Source organism: Saccostrea cucullata, unplaced genomic scaffold (assembly GCF_032062105.1).
Source record: "Saccostrea cucullata isolate Sc308-1 unplaced genomic scaffold, CSIRO_AGI_Scuc_v1 ctg16484, whole genome shotgun sequence".
In the NCBI taxonomy this organism is placed as follows: Eukaryota; Metazoa; Mollusca; class Bivalvia; order Ostreida; family Ostreidae; genus Saccostrea; species Saccostrea cuccullata.
Genome location: NW_026941302.1, coordinates 1,320 through 12,297, shown reverse-complemented (window position 1 = coordinate 12,297; position 10,978 = coordinate 1,320). Strand labels below are relative to the sequence as shown.

Below are 10,978 nucleotides of genomic sequence, written 5' to 3'. Positions count from 1 at the left end.
AGACTTGCTGCTTTCATATCCCATTGAAAAGGTTCCTTCGGATGAAACCTTAAAAACTGAGGCCCCGTGTCAGCGGCAGGCGTTGGCACGATACAGATTCCTCACTGCTCAGTGGCCCTGAGTTCCGAGTAAAGGTAAAAAAATTGAAGCCCTTCATCGGCAAACGGTGATGTCTCCATATGAGTGTTACGAATTTGGCATTCTCCACTATATTGCTTTGAATAAGTAAACAAGATGTTTCTTGTGATATGAGCCATTAAAATGATGATTCAATGAATGATTGAATGAATGATATGTATTGAGATTTATTCTTATTTATCTGTTATTATTGATTACTGTTATTTGGAATTTATTACGATCTGGGTGCATTGTTCACCAAGTACCGAATTTCCTCCACGTTTTGAGGAATACGGAATGTAAATAAACCATTAACTGGTCTACAAATGCTTTTATACAGTACTAAATGTGCTTACCTTTGATAATTTGTATAATTAATAAATCCATTCATTGATAATTAGTGTAAAACCTTACAATTACACTCTGCTTTTCATACTAAGCGGTAAAAGATGTAAACTACATTCGGAACACCTCTGATGAGTATAATAGTTAAGTGTATCCGAAGTTTTCCAGCTATCTGACGTTATGGCGCCAAATCTCATGCATTTATCGAGTGAATGACGTCATAACGGGTGTAAAGCCTTTATATACGAGCTCCCAGCGTCTAACGGTCAGACGACTGCGGTCTCACCTACGGAAAGGTCTACCTGACGGACCAACTCCGAACAAGGCAGTCTCCCCATCACCAAGGGTTCTATTTTAGACAGAGAGACAAATTGACATGATGGGTAATTATTAACCTGAATTTGTTAGCAACATTTGATTGCGTTATTCATTTATTTTACTCAGACACAAAGTTGAATTCATTCAATGTTATTGTTTATTGTTGCACAAGAACAACCTGAACTTGATATTTATAATTCCTGACATTATTACTGACAACAAACTAACAAATGCATGGTGCATTGTATTGAGTTTTGTTGTTTGCTACATCTTTTGAATGTTAACAAGTGCTAAACGCATTGTATTGAGATACTAGCATAACTTTTTGTTCCTATACAATTAGTTGTTTGCTATAACCTGACATTTTATATTTATACTCACTAAGTGAAGAAATCACTAGTTCAATCTTTATTCAAGACCTAAAGATACAAGGTCTGTTCATGTTAATTAAAGGGTTTGTTTAAGGGTGGTTTTATAAATTAATATTTGTTGGAAAGGATGGTTGTTTTGTTTTTATTTTAGGTGAGGACCGCAGAGCCAAAGAAGAGTATTTTTGTATGTTTATTGAATAAAATCTAATAAAATATTAAAAACAAATTATATCCTGTTGTCTTTCGTTCAACATTCAGATTAAGGAGCCCCACAATGTTACGCCGCTAAACATATAAAGCTGTAAGTCGTAACAATTGGTGTCAGAAGTGGGATAAAGTCTTCCTTATATTCTGGTTGATCGAAAGTCTACATCAGGATCTCATAATATTGACAAAGTCTTGTTAAGTCTTTTGACAACGACAAGCACATTGACATATAAACACATAAAATTTGTGTTGCAATAGCCAATAACAAAAGTCAAAATGTCAAATGAAAACAGCCAATTTGAAGCTTCTGAGGAGAATGGGTGCAGGTCCTGCGATCTGAATAATGACATCACTTGTGATGAGTATCAACGGTCCGGTACCTCTTCTCCTATACAGAAATCAGGCTCTGACAAGGCTGAAAACATAAATGAACTTTTGTTAAGAGCTGTAGAAATGATGAACAAAGAAGTCTTAAACATGAGACAAGACATAGATGAACAATTGTCAAACATGAGACGAGATTCTCGTCAATTACAAGAACAAGTTGATGAGTTAAAACGAAAAGGGACCCCCAAAGATAATGCAATCAGATATCAAATGCATGGGTGTAGAGAGTCCCTGGGTTTTCACGATCAGTCTCCTGTTATTGGGGCTGGGGAAAGTATCAGACAAATAAATCCTTCTGCAAGGGAGATAAATTACAATGAAAATAGAGTTCCTTCCCCTTTCAATTCTAAACCAATTTTATCTATTAAACCACCTACGTTCGATGGGTCAGAAGATTTTGGGGATTATCTGGCCCAATTCGAAATCTTGGTCGATTTACATGGTTGGAATTACAGGGCAAAGTCACTATGCCTAGCTAGCAGTTTAGCGGGAGGGGCTCGTGCACTTTTAAGTGAAATTAACGAAGTTCAGCGCAGAGATTATGATTCCCTAGTCAAGATTCTTGATAGGCGTTATGGTTCAGTTGAACGATCTGAAATGTTCAGAGCTAAGTTAAAGACAAGAACCAAGGGTGACAAAGAATCTTTATCTGAACTTGCACAATCTATCAAGAAACTTACTAGGCAAGCGTATCCTACTGCAGATTCTAACTTGACAAATGTTCTATCATTAGATCACTTCATAGATGCACTTCCCGATCCGGATATGCGCCTTCGCTTGAGAGAAAGTAGACCCAGAGACATTAATGAGGCTGAGATATTGGCGATAAGACTTGAAACCCACAAACTGGCTGATGCTCAGAGGGTAAAAATTGTCAATGCCATACATCCAGAAATGGATACCAATCTCCTTGCCTCAATCAAGCAAGAAAATAGGGTCTTAAGAGATGATCTCCAATCACTTACAAAAGAGATTAGATCACTCCTTAAAGATGTTCTTAATTCAAGACCTAACTTTTCTCATTCAAGCGAGGTGCATCCCCGGTTCAGGAATGCACAAAATGATCGACAGAACAATCAGTTTCAAGTTAGGCAGCCATACAATGCAAATAATTTTAAAAGAAGAAATGCTTACCAAAATAGACAATATGAAGATGGTCGCTTCCAATCCTCAAATCAGGGAAACTTTCCCGTGTCGAATTCAGGGGGCAGAAGTCGACAAAGTACAGGGGTAGGCCCCAATCATTGTTAAACAAAGTTGATAAAAGAGGACCTCTTCCTGCTGGAAGAAATGAGCATATTAAAAAGAGTCCTCAAAATACAGTTAACGTAACTGAGAATGAAAATATGATGAACAAGAAACCAAAAAATGATATTGAGAACAATAAATCAGAAAATGATGTTGAGAAACTTGTTAAATGTGAAAATGCACCTAGAAATGAGAGAGTAGGTGATGTAAAGGGGTGCAGTGAGGGAATTTTTGTAGTAGGCAAAATTGAGAACATTCGAACTACAATGATGGTTGACACAGGAGCTAGTGTAACAATCATCAGCTCAGATTTTGCAGACAGTTCAGAGTTAAAGGGGAAATTAGATTTGAACCCTTCATTGGTACATTTAACAACTGCTAGTGGGGAGAAAATATCTGTCCTAGGGGAATGCCTAGCGAAAATATGTGTGGGAGATGTTGCGGTGAATCAAAATGTGTTAGTAGCTAATATCCAAAATGAATGTATTTTGGGTTTAGATTTCATGAAAGACCACAACTGTGATGTTCTGTTGAACAAAATGAAACTTAGAATAAAGGGGAAAGACGTTTCTTGCTTTACGCATGAAGCTTTGAATAAGCAATGTTGTAAGGTATTTTTGACGGAAACTATAGATATTCCCCCTCTCAGTGAATTTATTGCCCCGGCTAAAGTAGAAAACCCATTATTTAATGACAAGGTTACTTTGTTAGAGCCTGTGGAAAAATTTTTAGATAAACATGATGTATTAGTTCCAAAGATTTTGACAAAAGTCGAAACTGATAGGGTGCCTGTTCGATACATGAACTTAGGTGATCAAAGTGTAAAAATTTTCAAGGGGACTGTTGTGGCAAATTTAGAAGATACTTCAGGGATCATTGAAAGTACTCCCCAATCAATAAATGTTTTGACAAAACACGAAAAGAAAACAAATGAAAATTTTCCTGAACATATGAAGTCTGTGTTTGAGAAATCTTATAAAAACATTGATCAAGAACAACAGCAAAAATTAAGAGAATTGCTAAAAGAATTTCAAAGCAGTTTCTCAATTAAATTTTCTGATATGGCTAGACCCTTGCACGAACTGACTGAAGTAAGCCATAAATTTGTTTGGGGTGAAGACTGTCACAAATCTTTTGACAAGCTACAGCGTGCACTAACAAGTTCACCTATTTTATATGACAGGGACTATGGGCAAGAAGGTAAACTACATTGTTAGTTAAACTTAAGATCCTAACAACAACACTAAGAGCTTAAAAATACCTGAAAAACTGTTCTGTTACAACCAGATCTTGCGGTAAATCCGCTCTGCCCTTTTGATATCCCTACAAAACAAACTGAAAATGTAACAAACAATGAAACTGTTGATGAAAATATACCAACATGGTTTGAAGTAGCTAGATAATATGAATATTTGACAATTGATGATTTTACACATGAAATTTTAATTGTTTTCTTGAACATGAAAACGACAAGAGATTATTTATGTTGAGTTTTTATACTGTCGATGATCTGTAAATATTTGACCTATATGTAATTATATACATACATTTATGCATTTAATTCATGCATGTAAAATATTGTTCAACTTACCTTTACTTACCTTTGATTTTTCTCTTCGTACATGTCATGTTGTTGAGAGTCCCTCTGAATACGTAGATCCTATAAAATATACGGATCAGCAATGAAACAGATTGAATTATTTTGACATATTAATACAGAATGTTTGACGGATGTCAATTTGAATTGTGCAGTTGTTGTTTTCACACATGTGCTGCAAAACAACACATAAAAAGATCTGCTTGCAGTCATATCAAATGTTATGTATAACGAGTATTTAATTAACTTACTGGAGGTTGCATTTCGTCCATTTTTGCAAGTATATTGGATGAAAATTGTGAAAATTCAGTGGCGATTCTTTTCTCAGCATGAGGATTTGACGTCACACCTTTTGATAAATCGTACGAAGAGATGCACGAAATCTACTTTCGTTTTGAAAATACGACAATTGCGTCGTGTTTATTGAAATTTGAGCATTGTACTAGATTGACTGTTATATGTTTTTAGATATTTGTCAATGTTTAATAATATTTAAAGTTTGCTAACAATAAAGCAAACTTACTGTTTAACTTGGAAATCCCGAAGACTGAATTTCGAGATAATCAGATGATCTGGATATTGAGGTTTTTGTTGATGAACATAAATTTAGATTATAGTAGGAACACAGTCCCAGAAAACTTCTGACTTCTTTCACATTTGATGGGATAGGCCAATTTCTTACTGCTTCAATTCAAATTTACAATCGACACCATGCATTCTATGCATTCAAGCAGTCATATTATAAATCTTATTACAATGATTGATTGATATTTATGCATCAGTGAAATATTGTTCAACTTACCTCTACTTACCTTTGATTTTTCTCTTCGTACATGTCATGTTGTTGAGAGTCCCTAAGATTATGGGAATCCTATAAAATATACGGATCAGCAATAAAACAGATTGAATTATTTTGACATATTTATACTTCACAGAATGTTTGACAAGGAGATTGGTATCCATTTCTGGATGTATGGCATTGACAATTTTTACCCTCTGAGCATCAGCCAGTTTGTGGGTTTCAAGTCTTATCGCCAATATCTCAGCCTCATTAATGTCTCTGGGTCTACTTTCTCTCAAGCGAAGGCGCATATCCGGATCGGGAAGTGCATCTATGAAGTGATCTAATGATAGAACATTTGTCAAGTTAGAATCTGCAGTAGGATACGCTTGCCTAGTAAGTTTCTTGATAGATTGTGCAAGTTCAGATAAAGATTCTTTGTCACCCTTGGTTCTTGTCTTTAACTTAGCTCTGAACATTTCAGATCGTTCAAATGAACCATAACGCCTATCAAGAATCTTGACTAGGGAATCATAATCTCTGCGCTGAACTTCGTTAATTTCACTTAAAAGTGCACGAGCCCCTCCCGCTAAACTGCTAGCTAGGCATAGTGACTTTGCCCTGTAATTCCAACCATGTAAATCGACCAAGATTTCGAATTGGGCCAGATAATCCCCAAAATCTTCTGACCCATCGAACGTAGGTGGTTTAATAGATAAAATTGGTTTAGAATTGAAAGGGGAAGGAACTCTATTTTCATTGTAATTTATCTCCCTTGCAGAAGGATTTATTTGTCTGATACTTTCCCCAGCCCCAATAACAGGAGACTGATCGTGAAAACCCAGGGACTCTCTACACCCATGCATTTGATATCTGATTGCATTATCTTTGGGGGTCCCTTTTCGTTTTAACTCATCAACTTGTTCTTGTAATTGACGAGAATCTCGTCTCATGTTTGACAATTGTTCATCTATGTCTTGTCTCATGTTTAAGACTTCTTTGTTCATCATTTCTACAGCTCTTAACAAAAGTTCATTTATGTTTTCAGCCTTGTCAGAGCCTGATTTCTGTATAGGAGAAGAGGTACCGGACCGTTGATACTCATCACAAGTGATGTCATTATTCAGATCGCAGGACCTGCACCCATTCTCCTCAGAAGCTTCAAATTGGCTGTTTTCATTTGACATTTTGACTTTTGTTATTGGCTATTGCAACACAAATTTTATGTGTTTATATGTCAATGTGCTTGTCGTTGTCAAAAGACTTAACAAGACTTTGTCAATATTATGAGATCCTGATGTAGACTTTCGATCAACCAGAATATAAGGAAGACTTTATCCCACTTCTGACACCAATTGTTACGACTTACAGCTTTATATGTTTAGCGGCGTAACATTGTGGGGCTCCTTAATCTGAATGTTGAACGAAAGACAACAGGATATAATTTGTTTTTAATATTTTATTAGATTTTATTCAATAAACATACAAAAATACTCTTCTTTGGCTCTGCGGTCCTCACCTAAAATAAAAACAAAACAACCATCCTTTCCAACAAATATTAATTTATAAAACCACCCTTAAACAAACCCTTTAATTAACATGAACAGACCTTATATCTTTAGGTCTTGAATAAAGATTGAACTAGTGATTTCTTCACTTAGTGAGTATAAATATAAAATGTCAGGTTATAGCAAACAACTAATTGTATAGGAACAAAAAGTTATGCTAGTATCTCAATACAATGCGTTTAGCACTTGTTAACATTCAAAAGATGTAGCAAACAACAAAACTCAATACAATGCACCATGCATTTGTTAGTTTGTTGTCAGTAATAATGTCAGGAATTATAAATATCAAGTTCAGGTTGTTCTTGTGCAACAATAAACAATAACATTGAATGAATTCAACTTTGTGTCTGAGTAAAATAAATGAATAACGCAATCAAATGTTGCTAACAAATTCAGGTTAATAATTACCCATCATGTCAATTTGTCTCTCTGTCTAAAATAGAACCCTTGGTGATGGGGAGACTGCCTTGTTCGGAGTTGGTCCGTCAGGTAGACCTTTCCGTGGGTGAGACCGCAGGCGTCTGACCATTAGACGCTGGGAGCTCGTATATAAAGGCTTTACACCCGTTATGACGTCATTCACTCGATAAATGCATGAGATTTGGCGCCATAACGTCAGATAGCTGGAAAACTTCGGATACACTTAACTATTATACTCATCAGAGGTGTTCCGAATGTAGTTTACATCTTTTACCGCTTAGTATGAAAAGCAGAGTGTAATTGTAAGGTTTTACACTAATTATCAATGAATGGATTTATTAATTATACAAATTATCAAAGGTAAGCACATTTAGTACTGTATAAAAGCATTTGTAGACCAGTTAATGGTTTATTTACATTCCGTATTCCTCAAAACGTGGAGGAAATTCGGTACTTGGTGAACAATGCACCCAGATCGTAATAAATTCCAAATAACAGTAATCAATAATAACAGATAAATAAGAATAAATCTCAATACATATCATTCATTCAATCATTCATTGAATCATCATTTTAATGGCTCATATCACAAGAAACATCTTGTTTACTTATTCAAAGCAATATAGTGGAGAATGCCAAATTCGTAACATGAGTGAAAAATTCTCGAGAGGAACGTTAAACAATATAGATTCAATCCTATTAAAAATGTTCGCCTAAAAGTCCAGGTCTTTTGAAACTGATTTAATGAAGTTGCAATGTTCTTGAATTTTAAGGTTAACAGGTGTAATTGAGTACTTTCAATAAAGATCAATAATGAGCACACTCTCCAATCTAAAAATAATAAATAATGTCTTTAAGTCCCCAGAAACAGTTTTATCATTTCATAATTGCACATTTTAGATCAAAGGAAGCACTCTTAATCAAATATTAAAAAATAGCTTTGAAAAGTCGCCGTTTTGTAGACTTGTTCTAGAATATGAGGAAATTAGCGCATTTAATGACGACAGAATGCATTTACAAGCTAGACAATTACGTCATTTTCGATAGATACGCAATCACAAAAGATCTAAATAATTTATCAATGCATTATTATCTAAAATTTTTTTTCTCTGAAATTCACAGGGCTAAAAAAGACAAAATTGAACGTTGTTCTTTTATGTCCTTTTCTAAATCTAAAACATGCATGTGTAGCAGCAAAACAACATTGACAACTGAAGACAGTAGTTAACATAGATTAATTGATTTTATATTTACATCAGTCAGCATTTTACTCATGATAAATTGTATTTCACTGACAAGACCCTTATATCGACCATAGAACGTACGAAATGATTACTAAAACAAGGTGGTTGTAATTTTTGTACCATTAATTTGTATTTCAATGATTTACCCGGTTTAGAAAATGTTCAGACGTAGAGCATGCTCTTGCGTATCAAATCAACTAAGAAACATAAAATCCTTATGAAGGTTATGAAGAAGTAAGACGATGGAAAAGTTAAAGTCATTACATTAATCATTGAGCTTTATTGTTAGGTTAATTTTTTTTTCTCGTTGTCTTGTTGAATATCCGACAGTCTCACAGAAATAATTGTAGTACCCATGTATGTTTGCTATTGAAAACCCAAAATATAAGTCGGGTCAAAACATAAATTAAAAAGGTGCACAATCGCACAAAGATTCTTGATACAAAGATTCTGTGAATGTCTAAATTCAATTTAATTCAGTGGTATAAGGAGAGCTGCGGACAAGACATGGGTACCCAAAACAGTAACAGACAGACAGACAGAAGAAAACTGACGGACAGACAGAAAAACGAACGTGGAGACGGACGGACATTCCTACAAATGTATCACTTTTTCAAGTGGAGGGTGTCATAAACTGCTGTACGTATATCCAAAGCAGAAGAGATTTCCGATTATAAATTTTATAATGGTGCTATTTATCTGTCGAAATATAAACTTTCTGGCTAAATTATTCGGACTTATATCATACATTGAAAAAATGAGTGTTTTCTGAATATGTAAAATTACTAATTATTTTAAATGCGAAAAATCTCCAATAAAAATTTTATTTGTATTTCTTATCTTGATGTAATGTACACGTGTATTATTCTACTTTGTCAAAAGAAGTTAGAATTCTAGAACAAAAATGAACACCATACTTACAGTCCATCAAAGAGTAGAAAACAACGGGAATAATACTCAACTAATCGATTTATTGTTTGATTTTATGTTGTTTAAGGGGGCTCTCTACACCTATAAAGTATAACTGATTTTTGTTGCATGCATTTGTTTCTAATAATATCCGATAAAATAAGGTTCCAAAGTACTTCAATTTATTTTTTAGAAATATTTCAAATACTTTATTTATTTTGTTAAAATCCCTCCTATCTTTTTTTTTAAAAGCCCAGTGCTTTAAATTTCTCTTCAAAGTTTAGTGTTATGAAATATTGAAATAATAACCAACAAAGATAAAAATAAAATCAACATAATTTTTATTTAAATTTACAAAAATAGACCAAAAAAACTAAAATTGCATTTTCTTGAGAATACCTGGTTTGATCCTCTTCAATATCTGAAATGATATATAATATCAAAGGGTAAAAACAATGAAAAAAAGAAATTGAAAAAAATTGAAAAACTTTCAAAAATTTATGAACATATCAAAAATTCGGCCGTGGGAGATCCGCTTTAAGAGTGGACTCAAATATCTTGGTACTGTTTTTTTATATAAATAAACTTTAAACTCTGCTTGCACAAGTATTAAACAAATGTCACGCAGGGACATTGAAAGAAGTTCGTATTGTACATATATTGTTTTTCAATGAGTTTAAGAGAGAATCATTGCGTTTCCAGTCAATGACAAAGACATGTATTTAGTGAATTCATGGTCCTGAGAAAGGTAGATTTACTTACTGTTTTAATCCAACTTGCATGTGATATCCAGTGTAATATTTAACAAAACAAGTTCAGATGGTAAATGGCCAAAAGCGTTAAAAGAAACTCCTATCCCCAAATGCACACTTCGTCTAAAGTCTGCACGTTTCCCAAACTTGTAAACAGCTGACAATCAATGGTGATCGAACGTTTGGGTCATGCAAAATTTCACCGGGTATAACCATTCATTCGGGTGTATACAAATAGAGAACAGAGTATCCTCTAGTCGATGGGAAGATAATACATATGTCTTATCTTATCAAATTTGCATTTTGCGGGGATAGGCTTATATTTTGCTGAAAAGCATACCCGGGTTTATGCTTATTGAAGAAATGAATTTTTGACTGTATGGCGTTTTGACACGTAATGATGAATTAGCATATGGGCAAGCCATGTTTTATATATTCGTTTTGAAACGAAAATTAAGCCTAATAGAGAAGTCACCGTATGCAGACGAAAGGCTTCAATGTTAGATTTATACTCGGCACACAGGATTTCTTATTTCGGTATTTCAAAGCTCATCTCGTAGTTTAAAAAGGATATGTTAAAGATATATTAAACTCTGGTTAGCCAAAACATTTGATGATAATAGTTGATTACTACAGATCACACACTTTTTATGCTCACATGATTTTTAGCACAAATAAACGTCACATTGTTTTTATGCAAAATTGTGTAACGAG

General features: G+C 34.2%; 2 long non-coding RNA genes across 2 annotated transcripts; both read right to left on the bottom strand.

Moving 5' to 3' along the window:
• Positions 1 to 1,328: 1,328 nt before the first annotated feature.
• Positions 1,329 to 3,020, bottom strand: LOC134257585 (uncharacterized). The gene is made up of 2 exons (XR_009989953.1): positions 2,880 to 3,020; positions 1,329 to 1,773 (listed from the first exon to the last, which is right to left on the bottom strand). It is a non-coding gene; the product is annotated as an uncharacterized LOC134257585 (long non-coding RNA).
• A 1,234-nt stretch (positions 3,021 to 4,254) lies between these two features.
• LOC134257584 (uncharacterized) lies at positions 4,255 to 4,943 on the bottom strand. Its single transcript, XR_009989952.1, has 3 exons — positions 4,842 to 4,943; positions 4,585 to 4,653; positions 4,255 to 4,316 (listed from the first exon to the last, which is right to left on the bottom strand). It is a non-coding gene; the product is annotated as an uncharacterized LOC134257584 (long non-coding RNA).
• Between the last annotated feature and the right edge of the window lie 6,035 nt (positions 4,944 to 10,978).